The sequence below is a fragment of the Sus scrofa genome, chromosome 7 (genome assembly GCF_000003025.6).
Source record: "Sus scrofa isolate TJ Tabasco breed Duroc chromosome 7, Sscrofa11.1, whole genome shotgun sequence".
Classification (NCBI taxonomy): domain Eukaryota; kingdom Metazoa; phylum Chordata; class Mammalia; order Artiodactyla; family Suidae; genus Sus; species Sus scrofa.
In genome coordinates, this window is record NC_010449.5 from 121,679,424 (window position 1) to 121,698,507 (window position 19,084).

Here is a 19,084-nt window from a genome sequence, read left to right on the forward strand (position 1 = left end):
AACGACTGATTAGAAATGGAAATGCCTGGAGTGGCCGGGGGGCCTGCTCCGTGGCTTGTCACCCATCTCACGCCAGGCACCTGAGGCTCCAGAGAGGGAAAAGATGCGAGGAAAAAGGCTTCAGAGTCAAGGAGAGAGAGGAGGGGAAGGCAGAGTGGAACTAAGCGGAAGAGCAGGGCTGGTGGCGAGGGAACCACTAGACAGCCCGGGGAGGGGGGGCGCGTCCCAGAGGGGCTCTGAGAGGAACGGGTCAGGGTCGCCCTCAGTCTTCATGACGGATGCAAACCATCCAGGCCCCTTTTCTAGGGCCCAGGAAAACGGAGAGACGAAAAACGAGGCGAGAACGGACAAAGGGAAGATGCTAATCCAGCAGCCAGGGTGGTACGTGGTTAGTGAAGCAGGTGGTCTGAGCAGCGATTGTCATTTGTTTACACCCGCGCTTCTTAAGGAGGTGAATTCCCGACCCCTTTCCCAGAATAGATGAAAACGAGCGGACATACCCGGCCCAACGACAAGACTGCGATCTCCAGCCTTTTCTTATTATCTTTGGGTCGTAAAATATACGCAATTGAGGCCCGCGAGTGAGAGCGTAAATACCAGCATGTGACCGGTGATGAAAGGCGGGAGAAGGATTTGCAGACGCAAATAAATACATGGTGTGATGATCACTAATCAGATTATTGGCCTTTTGACTCATGAGAGTACTTCCCAGGAGATGACCGCATAAACGAGTGCCCAGCATAAGGGAGGAAGGAGGGGCAAAGTGAGTGAATGATGGAGTGAGTCCGTGAGTGAGCGAGTGAGGGGTGTGCTGTGTGGACCAGGGACGGGAGGCTGTTGAACACGGGACCCTGGTTCGTCCCTCTGTGCCCCTGAGTTTGGAAGAACGAGGGCGTGTCAGGAAGCGAGAGGGCAAGGGAGAAATAGAAAGAGGAAAATGGAATTAAAACGATAGAAAAAGGAGTGCGTAGAACCTGTGAAGGAAGAGCTTCCTGAACGAAGGGCTGGGAGCGATTTAACGTCACGCTTCCGGAGTGCCCGTCGTGGCGCAGTGGTAACAAACCTGACTGGTATCCATGAGGACACGGGTTCGATCCCTGGCCTCGCTCAGTGGGTGAAGGATCCGGCGTGGCCATGAGCTGCGGTGTAGGTCGCAGACGTGGCCCGGATCGGGCGTGGCTGTGGCTCTAGTGTAGGTCGGCAGCTGTAGCTCCGATTCGACCTCTAGCCTGGGAACTTCCATGTGCTGCGGGTGCGGCCCTAAAAAGACATAAAAAAATAAAAAATAAAAATAAAGTCATGCTTCTGAAGTGGGTGAATAAGGGCATCACGTCTAAATGAATGAATGTGGGAATGGAAGAAATGGGTGGATGGAAGGAAGGGGGAGGGGAAAGAGGGAAGGAGGTGGGGGAGGAAGGAGGGAGGGGGAGGAAGGAGGAGGGGGTGAGAGGAAGGGAGGGAGGAAGGAGGGGAGGAGGGGGGCGTGGGAGGGACTTCCTGTTTGGGGTCCCTGGGTTCGGCTGAATGAAGTGGGCACAGGCTGGGATGGCTCTTGGCATGTTGTGTGCTTGTGACATGCACCTTCCTGGTGGGGAGGGGCTGGCCCAGGAGGACCCTTGCCTTGGAGTGCCACTGTCACATCCTGGCTGGGGGGGCCATTTCACTTCATTGCTCTCATTCTCCGATTCTCCATCTGGAAACCTGGAATGGCATCAGCTCCCCGCTTGGATGGATCATGGGGGCAAATGCTCTCCTGCCGGTTGGCAGTGCCCTGTCTGTGGCCCCGGGTAGGTGGACGGGCTCAGGCCCCGGGCCCTGCAGAAGGTTGCGTGGACAAGGGATGTTGGGCCAGGTGGGTGTCCTGGCCCCTCCCTGGGCGTGGGTCCCCTGTGAGGGAGGCTTTTCCCGCCAGGGGGCAGCAGAGGGTAAGGGAGCAGGAGGCCCTGGGTGGCACGTGGGCCCCTCTTGCTGTGCCCTCCTGTCCCGGGCGTGGTGTCTGCACCTCCAGGGGAGAGGAGGGCAGGCCAGAGGGTGGCCAGCAGGGCCGGATCTCCGGAAACCTTGTTCCCGCAACTTTCTGAGAGGAGCCCGGGGGGCCCGCCAGCCCCATCTCCTGAGCGGGGGGGGGGGGGGGGGGTGTTGACTTCCTTTCTCAGCCCGGGGTTGTGTCGGAAGGGTCCCAGGATCCTGGCCCCCTTGCCTTGGCATCCCCAGAGCCCGTTTCAAGGCCTTGCTGTCTTGCCTGGTTTCCGATGTCCTCTGTATTTCGGCGGAAAGCTTGTTTACACTGTGTGTCCTTGAACTGTCCTCTCCCCGCGCCCCCCCCCCCGGGGCTGTGTGTACTGCGTTTCCAACCCCAGGGAGCCCCTGGTTCTGTGCAGTCTCCCTTCTCTGTCCTGGACAGGATTTGTGCACCTGTGTGTTGTGTGCCCGTGTTTGTCTAGAAAAACGAGGACCAAAGTCCCTTTCGACTTCCCAATTCCTATTGGGGACATTAAAAAAAAAAAAAAAATTGGATTCCTAACAAGTGCCGTGAGCAGGAGGAGCCAGCTTGGCTGGACCCAGGATTCGTGGCCGGGAGCAGAGGGACCCCGGGGGAGTCGGGCTCAGGTGGGGCTAGTGTTTTGCCTGATGGGGGTGGGGTGGGGGCGGGGGCGGGGACCATCCCAGGCAGGCGGGTTACACTGGGAGCCTCTTTGGACCCCGGTGGGAACAGGGGGTGGTAGGCCACAGGGGCAAGGTGGGGCTGCCGCTCTGGTCCAGGCCCAGGCTGCTGGGGACGTGCTCTGAGGGCAGTACCGTGGGGGCGCGGGACTCGAGGCCGTAGGGTTTGCAGACGGGGTGCGAGGACGGAGCGAAGGGGACCGGGGCCACCTCCGTGCTTTTAGCGCAGGCCCCGACTAGATGGAAACGGCATTTAGGAGACGGAGGATGTGGGATCTGCGTGCCAGGAGCCACCCTTCCCTGCCTCCAGCGCCACGTGTCTGGGCCACGCGAGCAGGGCCTTGTGGGCCTGATGTGACGCTGGGGCTTCAGGGCTCTGCTGTCTTCTCTTTCGGAATCTGGGGGTTCCGGGCCCTGCCTGGGCCGGCCTGAAGCCTGGGGGGACCCTTGAGGACCCCTGCTCAGTTAGGACCACCAGAGAGCCCCCCAGCCAGCCCAGGTGTCGGCATGTGGACCAGCGTGGGCATGGGGCAAGGCTGGGAGGGCCTTTGGCAAGAGCCCTCGCGTGGTTGTCTTCTAGGTCAGCTGAAGGACAGGAAGCCTTAGGAAGGACTGGGGCCGTGGAGGGGTCACGGCCACGGGTGCAGAGAAGTAGGGAGGAGAGGGCCGACCTCTAGAGGCACTGTCTCCCCAAGTCCGGGGGCTGTCGAGGGGCCGCCGTGGGAGGGGAGTAGGTCAGCAGGGAGGAAGCCCCGGGGGGGAGGGTGGGTTGGGGTTAGAGTCATTCTTCTTAGGGATGCCGAGGGCCTGAGGTCCTCAGGTCAGGTCGCTTAAGGGTCGGGGGTCTGGCGTTGTGAGGGTCTGCAGTTCTGGGGTGCCCAGTGTCAGGACAGGGCCCCCCACGGCTGCAGAAGCTGGGGGTGGAACGTCCACTCCCCCCTCCCCTGCCCACACCCCCTGGTTCTGTCGGTGCCCGACCCCCGAGGTCCCAGATGGGGTCTCAGCGCTCCTCTCTGATCAGGGCCTGGTTCAGGCTATGAGTTTCTGTCTTGAACTTTTTAAGAAAAAGATACATTTTGTCGATGGACCCTGACCTTTGCATGCACCCCTTGCACAAATCCTTTCCCAGGTGGCATGGGGGGGCTAGAAGACTCCTTGGCTTCCTGTTAGGACACGCCTGACTCCCTCCTCGGGGGGCTTGGCCTCAGGGCTGGCCTTCTGGAGGAGGGAGCATGGAGGCTGGGCCTCTGGGGCAGATGGGCCAAGCGCCCCTTTGCGACTGTCATGCAGATGGTGTGGATGGCACATGACCCAGGGCAGGAGGTCACCCATCATCCTGACAGGTCACCCATCTTTCTCTCTCCCCTTCCAGTTCCCGTGTGTGGGCGCTTTTGTTAATGGACATCCACGTTTTTTACAAATGAGCATCCATTTTTTTTTTTTTTTGAACCTCATTGCCATTCTTCCGCTCATACCCTTTTTTTTTCCATTTAATATTCCATCGTCAATGTGTTTCTTTCTTTCATAGACTTCGTCCCCTCCCTGGCTGCCTCGTGTCTCATTGAGCGGCTGTGTCCGTCATTCACAGCACCAACCTGCCACTGTCACCATCGCTAATGCATAATTCATCTTTTTTAAGGTGACAAATTACGCCACAGCTAATGGCTTCGCACACCCACTTTTTTTTTCATTTTTACGAGTTATTTTCCCACACCTAGAAATAATCATTGCTTCAGGATGTGTCAGTTTCTCCTGCTAGGCTGTGAGCCCCTGAAGGGCAAGAAGAAGCTTGTTGAATTGAATCTCTGTATCTCTAATGCCTGAAATGTTACAGATGCTAAATGTCAGTGGAGAGGATGGAAGGGTGGGTGAAGATGCGAGCGTGTGGTTGGTTGGTTGGCCGTTGGAGGAGAGGACGGAAGGATGGATGAATAAATGGGCTGGTGAATGCGGGAATGACTCTCCTAGGTTGACTGTCTGGAATGAAAGGCTAGGGATTTTTTTTTTTTTTTTTTGTATAAATATTGACTAATTTCAGAAGGCTTACAGCCTTTTACTATGTCCAGTGATGTATTAGCATTTTGTTAAGATATTGTGAGTTTCGCTCTGTTAAAAACTGGTTTTCTGTCATTTTAACTTGCATTGCATTGATTACTAATGAAGGTTGAGCATTGTGACGTGTTTGTTAAAAAACTGCATTGTATCTTCTGTGAACTGTTTGTCCAGGGCCACTGGGTCATGGCTTTGTGATGAGGCTGCTCAGAGGTGGAATGAGTGTCCTCGGGACATAGCGGGAGGCACTCCAGGCAGATGCTCCATGAGGGTGGTTTTAAGGAGACTCAAGCAGTGGGAGGGGGTTGGCCCAGATGGCCCCTCAGGGCTGTTTGACTTGAGGGTTGTCCTCTTCCAGGGACGTGGGTCAGGGTGGCGTCTTCCATTTGGCAGCCCAGTGGCATTTCAGGCCGTGTGTCCTGGGCGGGCTTGTGCGTTGTAATCTATAAACTAACCTCACCCTGGGAAACTCTCATGGGGGCAGGAATATCTCTTTGACCCTCTGGGGTTCAGACAGCCGTGCCAGCACCTTGGAGAGTCTGCTGGGGGACAGACACCCCAGCGACCCCGCCCCCTCCTCTAGTCCCCCGGGGTCCAAGACAGCCCCCCCCGGGTGAGCATGTGGCTCCACTCAGGGGTGATCCGCGGAGGCCATCTGCTGCCCTTTGCGTCCTCAGTGTCCTGTGGTGGGTGCGCAGATGTCCCCTAGGCCTCCACGGTGGTCTTTGGGGTTTAATGGATTAAGGGGGGACGTGCTGGGCCAGGACTAATCCTCCTTGAGAACGGAGGCAGTTCGGTTCTGAGATCCAGGGAGCAGAGGGGACCCGTGTTCTCCTTGGGCTTGGTCTCACGGCCCATCCCGGGCTCCCCAGGGCTCCCAGGTCATCATGGCCGTCGGGGGAGGCCTCGCCCTTGCCTTCTCGGCCAGCGCTCCCCACTGACCCTCTACTATAGCACTGAGCACTGTTCGCCTGCATCCGAACCCGTCACCCCATGTTTATCCCAGCATCGACGCCACGCTCGGGAGGCCCGCAGTGATCCCTGATGTTAACGTCCTCCACCCATCCACCCGTCCATGCCTTTGGCCTATGTTTCTTGACCTTGGCTTTGGCCTTTCCCTCTCCTGAAAGCGAACCTTTTCCTTTGGGGCAGGCTGTGTGGCGCCATGGGCTGTGGTGATGAAAGGAACGCCCTGACTTGTGGCTTCTTCCTCCGGGGTCACTGCTCTGAGCACGTCCCAGCTGGATGTCATCTGCCACCGTCACCCACACGGCTTCCTTCCCCATGGCGCTGCTCCATGCATCACACACTGCGATGGAGCCGGGGCCAGGGCCCGAGAGCGGCCCCCTTCCTCGCCCCTCCGCCCGGGAGCGGAGGTGTCCCCCCAGGCCCCACCCTGCCTGGTGCATGGTCCCTGCCATGAGCTTTGCCCTCAGCCATTCTGCTTCCTCCACCAGATGGCAGTGGTTGTGACCCATCCATTCATTCCTTCATCCCTTCATTCATTCACTCACGGTCCTCCAACGTGAAGGAAAGCCCGCCGGTGCTCTACTAGAGGGGGCTCGCCAGGACGGCCTGTGGCCTCTCCTTCTGAAAGAGGAGATGAGTGCTTCGCAAGGGGCTGTGTTTGCGTGTCAGGAACGAGGCGGGACCCTTGCTTCGGCTCCAGGTCTTCGACCCGAGTCGTGTTGCACCTTCTCCGTCCTGGTCCTTTTTCCCAAACGAGGCTGATGAGCCATCAGCAAACTGGGTTCCCTGGCTGCTTGGAAGTCATAGCCCAGAGCCTCAAGAGGCCACTGGGTGGCGGGGCGGGCGGGGGGGGGGTCTGAAACAAATGGCTGATTCTGGCCGTGAGCAGGTTTTCAAGTCATTAAAACACTCTGCTCCAGCCAATGGGGATCTCAGAGTCATTCCTGTCCCTTTGAGATTCTTTAATTATGGGCTCTTTTGAGAGAAAATTGGGGTGATGATCGCTCGTTTGGATGGCACAGCTCACTCCCCATGTGGGGTCTGCACAGGACAATCCATTGGCACAACAGGGCATCCGAGGTACACGGCCCTCGCAGGCCGGTCCCAGGCCAGATGGGCCCCTCCCCTTGCTCACGGCCGCCTGCCCGGGACGGGTCATAGGTCTTGGGGTGTTACTTAGAATTCTGTATTTGATTTATTGCCTTGGACAGTGGGCGGAGTGGACAAAGCCAGGACCCTGGGGCTGGACAAACGTGTGGGGTTGAAATTTATGGTGACAGCATCCGTCTGTCTTCTGGGGGGGACCTGGGTGCCCACCTCGCAGGGCTGTTGTGAGGAGTGATGTAAGCAGGAGTTTGAACGCTGAGAGGGTGTGCGCGTGCCCCCGGGGGTGTGCAGGGATAGGGGGGTGCAGGATGTGCTGCCAGGCGGGGCAGCCCGACCTGGGCGGATGAGTGAGATGTGATTTTGCCAAACAGGCAGGGGGTATGGTGGGATCGAATGCCAGATTTGTCTGGCATTTCTGCAGTTAGATAGATTTTGGCAGGAACCTTCATGCTGGGGAACGGGGACCCCTTTGGGCAACGCCCCGACCCCCCTGGGGTACGCGTTCACACTTGTCTCCGTCACAGGTTGGAAGGCTCCCCCTGGCCGTGTCTTCCCCACCGCTGCGCCTGGCCTGTGGGCGGCACTTAACCTCCACGAGAGACCCCTCCCCCAGCAGTGTGCTCCCCGCAAAAACACTAGGCACCAGCCATCAAAGACACTACTCCCCCCCCCAATGTCCCCTCCCCCAGGTCACAACATTTGGGCTCAGATGCGAGGAGCCTGGGTGCCTAACACAGTGTCAGGCCAGGGGTAGGGGTCGTCTTCCGTTTCTGTTGGAGGGGTAGATGGTCACAGAACGGAATTGTAACCAAATGCTCCTAAGAGATTGTATTTTGCTCCCAATTAACCTGTTAACAGCCGTTGTGTTGTATGGACTTTTGAATGATGCGTGTTGTTTGAAAACCTGGGCTTTGCTGTGGGTGTCACTGGATGGAACGTGAGCCGTCTGATGAACAAGGCGGGGCTGTGTGTTAGGAGTTAGAATCCGGGGGGCGCTTAACCAACCGGGCGGCCTTGGGCAAGTCACTTCTCCTCTCTGCCGTGGGTCACCAGCAAGCTCACCTCTCAGGGTTGCTGTGAGGGCCCAGGGATGGGGGGACCGTGCTAATGACATGCTGGCTCTCACCAAGGACCGTTGTGTGTGTTGGAGGCCTCTGAAAAGGAGCAGGGAAGTCTTTGCTGGTTCAAAGGGAATCAGAAGTCAGCCTTGACCTTATGCTAAGATTGTGCTTCCAGCAGTCAGTGGGCCGTGTAAGCCAGAGGCCGGGCAGTCTGCAGGCTCTTGGCCAGGTGGGCCCAGGGTACACGTTGGTTTGATGCATGAGCGATGGCCTTTTTCCTCCCTCGGAGCCCCCCCCCCCCTTCCATCCTGGGCTGTCGAAGCTGGCTGGGGTGACTGCTCCGGGCTGGCCCTATCTGTTGCTGCCAGGTCTGTGGAGGTGCTTTGCAGACATGCGGGTGCCCTGGGGGTATGGGTTGGGGGGGACAGTGCAGAGAGAGCACAGGGGATGTTACAACTCCTTCTCCTGCCCTTCAGGGGAACGGCCTGTGCTTCTGATGTCCTCACACTGTCCCCCTTCTTGCCCTGGCTGTAAAGTAGAGGAATTAGTCTTCCGCCCCGTGCATGGGCCTGGAGCCGGACACGGGGCTGTTAAAGGCTCTGCCCCAGGGGCTCCCCGCTGGAATGGAGTGTGGACCCATTTTACAGATGAGCAAGTGGAGAATCAGGGAGAGCTGAGACTTAGAGCCAGGGCAACAGTCCTGCATGAGAAGCGGGAGGGGGCTCTTTCCACTTGGCCACATGAGTCCTCCCAGGGGGCGGGGCTGGCCTCTGCCGGCCCCCAAGTGCCTGGGCATATGTCCCCGTCCCTGCCTGGCCCTGGACAGTGCCCCCGGGGAGTTCAGTGGGGGCCCAGATGGACCTGGAAACTTGGCCGAGTTAGACTGTGCCCCTGCCCCAAGTCCCAGGAGGCGTCTCTGCAGGGCTCAGGGGTCTCCTTGAGACCCTCCCCGGCCCTTATCTCATGTGTGGGGTGCTGCAGCAGGAGTCCGTGCCAGGAAAGCTGGGGATCTCTCCCCCTCTCGCCCTGTCTGCCCCCTGGTGGGCGCTTTCCGGCCTCCTTGGTGGGCCTCTGCCCTCCCAGCCTCCCTGGGCAGGCCACTGCTCACCGTGATGGCCCTTGCTCCTGTCCAGAGGTGGAGCCTTCAGTGTGACATCTGGCCGCTGCACCTTTGGCCTTGCGGTGCCGGCCGCCAGGAGCACCAGCTCAGGGTGCCCGAGGCCCCTCTGCCTTGGCTTTGCTGAGGGAGCCCTCGCGGTGGCACCCTTGGTGCCTGCACTGTGGCCACCCTGTCCTTGAGACTTTGTTGGAAGCAGGGGGCCTTGCCTTGGTGCTCCCAAGGGGCCCCACGGCAGGGACAGGTGGGCAGGGCCGTACCTGTGTGTAGGTGTCACTCCGTCATGGACCTCAGGCTCCTCAAAGGCCAGGCCTGTGTGTGACCCAGGGACGGGGCTTTTTTAGGCACCAGTGTTTTCATGGCCTCCTCCTCTGTAGGTGGGCAGGGCTGGGTGCCCGGCTCTGGAGGGCTTAGTGAGGTCACGGCCAAGCTGCCCTTCACGCTCCCTTACTCAGACCTGTGCTTCTCTGACCCTTAACGGCCCTGCTGCTTGCACTAGTGGGTGCCTAATAGATGCTCAGGGAGTGACAAGGCAGGGCTTTTAATGGCTGTGTTGAGCTAAATTGTTAGCTGATCGATGTACACGTTGAATCTGCATGTGCATTTTTGTTTGCTTGTTTCGTTTTTTAAGAGGAAAGTGAGTGTTTTCTTGGCAAAGACTCTTCGGGGCAAATCCTGAGGGTCTCTGCCTGTGACGGGGGCTCACCCTGGGGGACACAGCCCAGGGGGCAGCCACCAGACAGACCTCCCTATGGAAACTGCTGTCTTCTTCCGAACATTTTGGGAAATACTTATATCTAGAATAAAACTTTATTTGGGCTGGAATGACCCCATATGTGTTGTGGCCCATGTGATTTTGAAAATGTGGCCCTTGGCGGTTCCCAAGGGGGAGAGGTGTCTTGGCCACGCCCACGCCCTCGCTGAGGCGGGGATGGGGGTGGGGTGGGGTGGGTGGGTGGAGGTCTTCGTCCTCAAAACGTTTTTGTCCTTGGCGTTGGTGACAGTCAGCATTAACCGGGTCGCCCAGCCCACGAGGGGGGACTGGACCCCTGACCTTGACTCCTTTCTTCCATTCTTGGGCTCAAGCTGAGGAGTGGGCTCGGGGGGGTGTGGGGCTCCCCCCCGTTGGAGTTCTGGTCCCAGCATCGCTGTTGGCCAGCGTAGTGGCCCGGGGCGCTTACTTGAACCACCCCGAGCCTTGGTCTTCCCACCTGTGGAATGGGTACCTAGTGACAGTGTCCACTCAGGGGACGGTGGCTGCCTCGCTGCACCCCAGATGCTGACTGAGAATCAAGGTCTGGGTCCACGACTGTCCAAGCACCTTTCTGTGCGTGGCTGGGTGAGTTGGCTCACTTGTCACCCGAAGTGGTCCCGTCACCTGCCATGGTTATCGTCGGATTAAATTAGATTTTATGTGAAAGTACCTACTTTGTTACCTGTCCCCACTGGGCGGGGCTGTGCTTTCTGAAATGACTGTGGGGCCCAGTGGAGGGTGTCAGGGAAGCACCCGGCCATCTCGGGAGACAGTGAGGGCCGGAAGGGCTTGCTTTTAAATACAGAGACGTAGCAGGTGTGGAGGAGAGCGGATAGAGGCCAGAGTGGGAGGGTCAGGGAGGACTCTAAGAAATCCCCAAGGAGGAGGACGCTGATATTTTATTTTTTTTGTCTTTTTGTCTTTTTAAACATTTATTTTTTATTTTTTATTTTTTTTAGGGCCCCACCCGTGGCATATGGAGGTTCCCAGGCTAGGGGTTGAATTGGAGCTGTAGCTGCCAGCCTGCACCACAGACGCAGCAATGCCAGATCTGAGCTGCATCTGCGACCTACACCACAGCTCACGGCAATGCCGGATCCTTAACCCACGGAGCAAGGCCAGGGATCGAACCTGTGTCCTCATGGATGCTAGTCAGATTTGTTTCCACTGAGCCACGACAGGAACTCTGGAAGCTGATGTTTTAGAAAACACCCAAATTTAATTGATAGCGGGTTGGATATGAGAGCTGGGTTGGGTTGGATTTTAGAAAGGACAAGAGTTCTGGTTTTTTTTTTTTATTTCAGAAATAAATGTAGTCTTTTCTCTATTATTATATTTTTTGTGTTTTTTTTTTCCTTCATTTTTTTATGTGTTATTGCAGTAGAGTTCTGAATTTTGGTTAGTGAGGCGATAGCCATCACTGGTGTGGGAGGGGTCATGCTTCAGGAAATCTCTGCCGGGGAGCGGGGGTGACTCATGGGACGCCAGAGTTGAGGCATCAGGTAGAGGGCAGGAGTGGTGGCTGGGTGCTCCCCTTGCCCCTGCGCAGCTGCGCCCCCGCCCTGTGTTGTCCAGGCTCCTAAGCAGAGCAGGCTTGCTCTCCTCCCCTCGCCTCCTGGGTGGCCCGTCCGCCTGAGAACCCTCGTCAGCCAGGGAGCCGGGGCGCGGGCGGCCTTCATCTGCACCTGTGTCTCTCTCAGCCTCTGCAGCCACGGGGACACCTGCACACGTTCCCAAAGACTCTGGACCTGGGCGGCCCCCTGCGAGGAGGGGCGTGTCCTCCCCGCCACCCCTGGGTGGCCGCCCGCCCTCTGACTGGTGGACTTCGCTGATCTGAGTGTCAGACCCACGGGCTTGACCCCTACCCAACCCCTCCTGAACCCTGAGACGTGGGAGCGCCGCGCCTCGCCGTCCGCATCTGTGAAATGGGCGCAGACCCCTACCTCACAGGGCTGTTGTGAGGCGCGTGTGACGCGGTTTGGAAGTGCCCCACCTGGGGGCTTGGCACAGCCATTGTGCTCTCAATAAATGTGTTTCTTGCCTTAACAAAAACAGTGATGGATGTGCTGCTAATCGGAGGAGGGGTGACTGTCGGGGCGCTGTCTGGTCGGGGGCTTCCCCTCGCCTCAGGCCCGTGTGATGGGAGGGGCAGGGGAGCCAGCTCCAGTCCCAGGCAGCTGCCTGCCCCTACCCCTCGGGCGCTCCAGGGTGATGGGACGCCTGGAAGCAAAGCTGGCCCGGCGGGTCCTGAGATGGATGCACGTGTTGATGGACTAACCTGGGCTGGTCCCCTTCTAACAGTTTTAGGACCGGGTTTCTTTCTAGAAAGGAATGTAGACAGGAGGCGGAGGAAGCCTGAGCTGGTCTCCGGAGCCCTGGAGGGCCTCCCCCAGGTTCCTGGCACGGGAGTGGATGGCCAAGTGGTCCAGCCTGGCTGCGGCCCGGGGCCGACACTCATTCCTCGAGATGGCTACTGAGCAGGCCCTGAGGGGGCCCAGAGGTAGAGCCTGAGATGCAGCCCCTGCTCCACTGGCAGGGGCACCCAGCCTGGCAGCCCCCAGACGCAGCTCAGGAAGGTCAGGCTGTTGGCCAGCATCATGTGGCTGGGGCCCAGTGGGGACAGGAGGGAGCCAGGGCCAGGGAGCTTTGGACCTGAATCCACCTGGAGTCCTGGGGTCGGCACACCTGGCTTTCCTGGAGCAAATGAGCTGGACGCGCAACCAGTGGGAAAGGAGAGGCTGACCGTTGCCACCGCCACCATCAGTGCCAAAGCCACCATCACCTCCTCCACCCCCTGCCATCTCCTCCTCCTTCCCCCTTTCTCGCTCCTCGTCTTCCTCCCTCTCTCTCCTTCCCCCACCTCCCTGCTTCTCCTCCTCTCCGCTCTCTGCAAGGGATCGCCTCAAGAGAACCACAGGAAGCCCGGCCGTGATCGCATGGGGCTCAGGCCGGCCCCTCGGAGAGACAGGACCACGGCGGGGACCCTGGCCACGTCTCAGCCAAGGGGACGTGATCCCAGACCCCGATGGAGATGGAGACGTGGACGGTGCTGAGTGATGGTCACAGCGGCAGGGAGATGAGACGAAGACGGCCTCCAGGGTGTGTCTGCCCCGGGGGTCTCCACAGCCAGCTGAGTGGGACTGAGACTCCAGGGGAGTCCTGCGTGCGACGGGCAGCGCCCCGGCCTCTGACAAAGCTCATGCATCCTGGATGAAGGTCGCATGACCTTCCAGAACTGAGACCCCATCTTTGGCCTCCAGTGAACCTTGGGCATTGAGAGCAAGGGCCCCGTGATGTCCAGAGCTGAGACCCCAGCTCCAGCCCCTGACGAAGCTCAGATGTCCATGACGAGGGAACCCCTCAATGTTCCAGAACCGAGACCTCATCTTTGGCCTCTGCTGAAGCTCAGATGCCCAGATGTATTATGTTCCGCAACTGAGACCCCATCTTTGGCCTCCAGTGAACCTTGCGCACTGAGCCCAAGGGCCCCGTGATGTCCAAAGCTGAGACCCCAGCTCCAGCCTCTGATGAAGCTCAAACTTGCAGAACTGGTGAGAAAGGCTCAAGGCCACGGGCAGGACTGTGTGTGGCCAAGGTTTGACTTGAGACTGGGCAGCCGCGGAGAGCGCTGTCCCCCCATGGCCTGCCGCCCTCCCCTTTGGCCACATTGGAGGTGGCGTTTCAACCCTGCAGGAAGCTGGCTTCCGGCTGCATAAGGAGAGCGGTGCAGCAGGACCTCCCGGCTGGAGGAAGCATGTCGGGAAGAGCCCGGTCCTGGAAACGGTGGATCGTGGGTGGAGCCCTGCGGCCGAATCGTGCCCGTGAGCGCGTATCTCGCCAGCAGAGCGCCGTTTTATGCCTTTTAGTTGTGCCGGACTCACGCTGGCTGCACACCAGATTTGACCCACGGGGCTGCCAAGTTGGCCGGACCCTGGAATGTAACCCAAGCTCATCTCTGCGGCTTAGCTCCTCTCCCAGGGGAAGGTGCTAAAAGCCCACTCGCCAGCGCGGCGTGAGGCCGTGACCTTGGGGCTGGTCGGATCTGGTTGCCTCTTTCCAGCAACGGAAGTTCATGGAGGTTGGGACTGAGATGGGGCCAGGCCATCTCGATGGGCACGAAGGTGGTATGGACGGCCAAGGGGGGGCCCCCTCCCCCCTCCCCTGTACAGGGGCCATATGATGACGACTGTCCAGATGCAGCTGCATTTGGGGTTGGCCCCCCGGTTGTGATGGTCCTTCAGATGTTGGGTTGACACCAGACTGTCCCCCAAACCAGAGAGAGACGACCACGAATGAAAAAAGGCCCCCAGTGTTGACTTGCTCAGAAGCCACCAGAACGGCGTAGGTAGACGCAGTGGAAATTGCGGCAAGTGTTGACTTTGGGCGCAGAGAACGCTGAGAGATGTTCTGGATGTGCTGACGGGGAGGCTCTGAGAATCTGATATGATCATTTATGCCATTCAGACACAACTGCAATAATGGATCTCAGCAACGGACTTATTTTCTGCAGTTGGAGGCTGCAGGAGAAGGGAGCAACGAGCAAGCGTGCTCGTTCCTGAAAAACACGCCCCAACGATGCCAGCATCATTTCGGGGCTGTTTCCTAGAAATGCATTCGATTTTGGAACTATGCACACAAACCCCTCTTTTCTGAGTAACCGGGACTCGAGACGTGGGCGGGGGGGAAATGGAGGCAACGTGTGGCCTCAGAGGACACCGCCCCCCCCATTGGGCCAAGTTATTTTAGGAGATTTCCCAGAACAAGCAATTATTAGAATCACTCATTGCCGACTTCCTAGAAGTCTCCACGACAACTTCTGTAGCCACATGCCGAACGGGTGAGCCAGCGGGCTTGTAATGTTTGTGAAGAAAACGTGAATTCTGCTCCGTAAAGTCATCGGCCTCGGCCAGCGAGGCTCCACGGTTTTGGAAATCAGGACAGATGGAACTCCTGGACCGTCAGGCAGAGCCTCCTGACTTCATGTGGGTCAGAGATTATTACACAGCCTCTCCCGGGAGGGTCGTGGAACTCTTAAGATTTTCGGGCGTGTGTGAGGCATTGCGCTGAGGTTCTGGGGGAAGAGGTGAATTCGCCTCCGTCTTTGCCCTCCCACGTGCAGAAAGCCGCATTCCAGGCGCTGCGGCTGTGGTCTCGGCTTCCCTTTGGTCAGGCCTGGATGGGCCCGTGGTGGTCTCCCACTTTGCAGATGGGAACCCTGAGGCCGAGAGAAAGATTGGCTGCTTGACGTCTGTGAAGACCAGACCTCTCTCTGGAAGTCGGTATTTCCTACCCGGGCCGCCTCTGATTTTTCTGAGATTTGGGAAGAGCCCAGAAGGATTGTCCACAGACACCCAGCGAGAGAGAAGCAGCAGGAAGGCTTGATGCCAGGGCTCCTGTCTCCTTGGACAGACCGACTGTGATGGTACCTGCTCTCCAGGAGCCCAGCCCCAGCGCCGCGCTGGAAGACCAGACGAGAGGGAGCAAGGCTGCTTGGGGGTATGGGGGTGACGGGACAGCAGAACCTCCCCCCTACCCGCCCCCAGGAGGCTAGGGAGCCAGGCCCAGCCACTGTGTGTTTCCGATTCTCTGTCAGAGCCTTAGTCTCCCCATCACTCGCTCTGTCCTGCTTTTTCAGAGAGAGGGTCTCTGGGGGGAGTTCCCGCCTGTGCTCTGTGAGTAGTGGCCCCTTGGTGAAATAGATTGGTGGCAAGGAGGCAGGCGGTGACCGAGGGAGAGGAGAATCCTGGCCTCCTTTCTTCCCAGGAGAGGCTGAGCTATGCCCCCAATTCCCCAGACCCCCCCAGCCCGGCTCTTAGAGGAAGCAGGGAACGAAGATGCCTTGGGCTGCACCTTGCTCCAGGATGGCTGTAATTTCCCTCTTATCCACACTGGTGGCCGGCAGTTTGGAGCTGGGGACTGGATGGAGGCGGGGGCAGGTGGCCCAGGAAAGCTTTCTCTCGGGCTGTCCTCATATGCAGGCTGGCGGGAGGCAGCGTCCTCCCTGGACTTGTCAGGAGACAGTTTGGGCTCTACCGCACCTGTGCACCCAGCCGTCACGCCGGGCCTCCAGGAAGCCAGACCCAGTAGCAGCAGAAGCCTGGGAGGCTGGGAGGACGTGGGTGGGCGGAGGCGGGCCAGGAGGACGGACGGGCAGGCCGGGAGGGCAGGATCGCAGCCAGCTGGTCCAGGGAGCCAGGCCAAATTCAAGCCAAACGTGACTCGATTAATCAGCAAAGGAGGGGGGTCCCTGTCCTAGAGGACGTTTCGGAGGCAAATTTGAGAGTGGAGTGTTTCCCAGACAGCCCACAGTCCCAGAGCAGCCTTCCTGCTGCTGAGGGGCCTCCAGGGGCAGTGCACCGGGGTCTCCGAGTTGCCCTGGGTTGGGGAGGGGGCGGGGGGGCATTGTGGAACGTTACCTGTATACCTGCACTTCACAAAGCACTTTATCTGTTTGCTTGGTGTTGGCTGATGGTGGAAGGAGTGGACGGATGTGTGCCTGCGGGGGGCTCGTCGGCTGCTCAAGGCCAAAGTGAAGACCAGGGGCCCAGAGCCAGGATACTCACACGGCCACCGGGCAGGGCCCCGGGGCCAGGAGGAGCCTTTCCTGCCATCTCTGGCTGGGGCCTCAGTGCCCAGGAGTCAGAGGGCCATACTGCCAGGAGGAGAGAGCCCACAGGGTGCCCCTGCCTGGCCTTCTGGGGTTAATGACCCAGGCTGGATCTTGCCTCCCTCCCACTTGGAATCAATGGTGACCCTAAAGGGCCAGGCCTTACCCAGCCCCCAGCGCAGCCTGTGCTCCTGCCACCTTGCGAGGGTGCCGCTTCGGGGGGGGCGTTCTGCAAGCCGGGGCCCCAGTCCAGGGGTTCGTCTGCAGCCCTTCACCCTGGCTCCCGCACAGCCCCCAGCGCCAGGGGGGCACCCGGTGGGGTCGGGGGGCCGCCCCAGCTTAGGCACCTGCTGTCCCAGCCCAGGGAGGGCTCAGTGTGCGGGAGGCCCTGCCTGGGTCGGAATGGATGTGGGCCTGGGCCTGCCTGTGTGTGCACCGGTGCACGTGGGGCTGTGTGCGCATGTGTGAGCGTGCATGCATGTGCGTGCGGGTCTGAGCCTGTGTGTCCGGGCGCAGGAGAGAGAGACAGAGGGTGGAGAGTGACTGGAGGGGAGAGACAGCCTGGGTCTCTCCCTAACCCCAGACACCCCGACATGAGCTCCACGACCGCGTCTCCTCCCCAGGCCCCCTCCCCACGGTCACCCTGCCATGTGCCCCCGGTAGCTTTGTCCACCCGCCCATCTGTGTGTCTAGCTCTGCCACAGCGAGCACAAGAGTGGCAGCCTTGGGCCCCACCCCTTACCCTTCACTGTCCCCCTGCGTGGCCTCTCCATGGTGAAGCTGCCATACGTGGGGGGATCTTGTCCCCATGAGCTGCTGCGGCCATCCCGCCCCTGCCAGCTCTGCTTGGGGTGCACTGTCAGCTCCCTTCTGTGTCCTGGAGTGGAGCTTTGCCTCCGCGGCCCCCCCAGCTCCTTCCCGATTTTCCTGGGGTTCTGATCAGCTCCCTGACGCCAGCTCCTAGACCCCAGCTTCCCCGGCAGCTCAATACACGTTCAGCCCCCTCACAGAGGGACAAGAATGGGTCCAGCAAGGTGCGCTGGGGCTGGTGCCCAGCCTCCCTGGCCCCTGCCCGGGGCGTCTGCCACCCTCGGGTGCTGGCTGGGACCCCAGGACCAGACAGGGCCTCCCAGAACCTGGACAGAGCCTTGGACCCAGAAGGATGCCTGCGAGCCGCGGATGCTGGCATGCTGCACCACCCAGGTCAGTTCCCGCCTGCCCTGCGGTGCCCGCCCTCTTATCACCCAGGGGACATGGCGTCTACCTGAGGTTCAGAATCGGAGGGGCGCTCTTTGTCTTCCCGATGCCCAGGGACGCATTGACTTGGATTGAAAAGCGCTGTGGACGACAGACTTTTGCGGATGAACGTCTGTTTTGTCCCATGGCCTTGCCAGCGAGGTTGAGCGTGGATGGACCCAATGAGCTCGATGCTTTTGACATGAGCAGGTAGCTCCGTGTTCCCCGTATGCCAGCTGAGGCTCGGCAAGCTACGTTGCCGCAGCTCTGTAAGCCTGGCATGGAAGCTTCGTTGCCAGTTTACAAAATGGGGGGGGGATGGGATTATGTGGCTTTTCCAAATTCCTTAATGGGGGATGCAGACAAAAATGTGTGCCCGCCCCCCGACTCTAGGGCACCCACTGTTCCTCCCTAGCAAGGTCCTGGGTGAGGTGGTGTTCTCGAGCTTGGCACACAACGGGTATTCGGCTGATGCACGTGGGGCGGGGGGTGCTGAGCGGGCCCCCGGGCTGCGCTGCGACTGGAAAGATTCCACCCCGCCTTGAGCTTCAGAGGTTTCCCGGCCCAGGTCTTGGGTCTTGGGGTCCGTCTCACGCATGTGTGTCTGTCGCCGTGGGCTCCATCATTCTGGCTCCCATCACCCAGCACCGCTTGGCTGTCACCTGCAACCCCCGGGTCTCAAGGCCCGGCCCATCTCTCCCCGTGGGCCGGTCGCCTCGGGCTCCCGTCACCTCCACCTGGCTTCTGTCCTCCTGAGCGCAGCATCTCATCTCTGTCACTGTGGACTGGCCGTCACCCAGCCGTCATCAGCCTCACCTCCATCCTCGCCTGGGGGCTCACTCTGGCCCCCAGGGCCTTGTACATGGTAGGCTTTCATTCATTCGTTTGCACATGCGGTGAAGGTCTACTGTGTGCCAGGCCCTGTGCCAGGCATCAAGTAAAGGACGCGGCCTTGGGAGTGCGCGCCTCGGGGAGGCGCACGGAGCTGAGCATGGCAGAGAGCCTGGGCTCCGGGCGGGCAGCCGCCTGGGGGCTCAGTGCAGAGGCGGGCGGGGCTGACTGGGTGGGGGTAGGGGGCTCAGCCCAGCCACTGCTCCCAGGGCTCTGGAGAGGGTGCTCCCCCTGGCCTACCTTACCCGCTGGCGGCCTCATCTCAGAAGTGGCGCCAGGAGCCCAGGCCCTCCCAGCCTGCCCCTGGGGTCCCCGATTCCAGGCTCCTGGGCTCCTTGTGCTCTGCGCCCCATTCTCTGGGCCAGCCTCCTCGCTGTCCCCTTAGTGGGGACCATCCAGGTTCTTCCCTGGTGGTCACATCTTTCCCTTTTTGGAGAGTAAAGCCGATGCTCAGACCGGTTCCCCGAGGGTCACCTGTCAGGACTCAGAGGACTAAATTTTGTGCTTTTCCCACCAACGCCGGAATGACTGACGGACCGGGGAAGGGAAGGTGGGGGGAGGCGGTCCTGCACGTCTCCTGGCCTGGCCTTGGAGGGTTTCAAGGCCGAGTCAGACCACACTGGAGG

General features: G+C 59.7%; 1 non-coding gene across 1 annotated transcript; it reads left to right on the plus strand.

Moving 5' to 3' along the window:
- On the plus strand, window positions 18,414-18,496 carry MIR493 (microRNA 493). The gene has a single exon (NR_128438.1). It is a non-coding gene; the product is annotated as a microRNA 493 (primary transcript).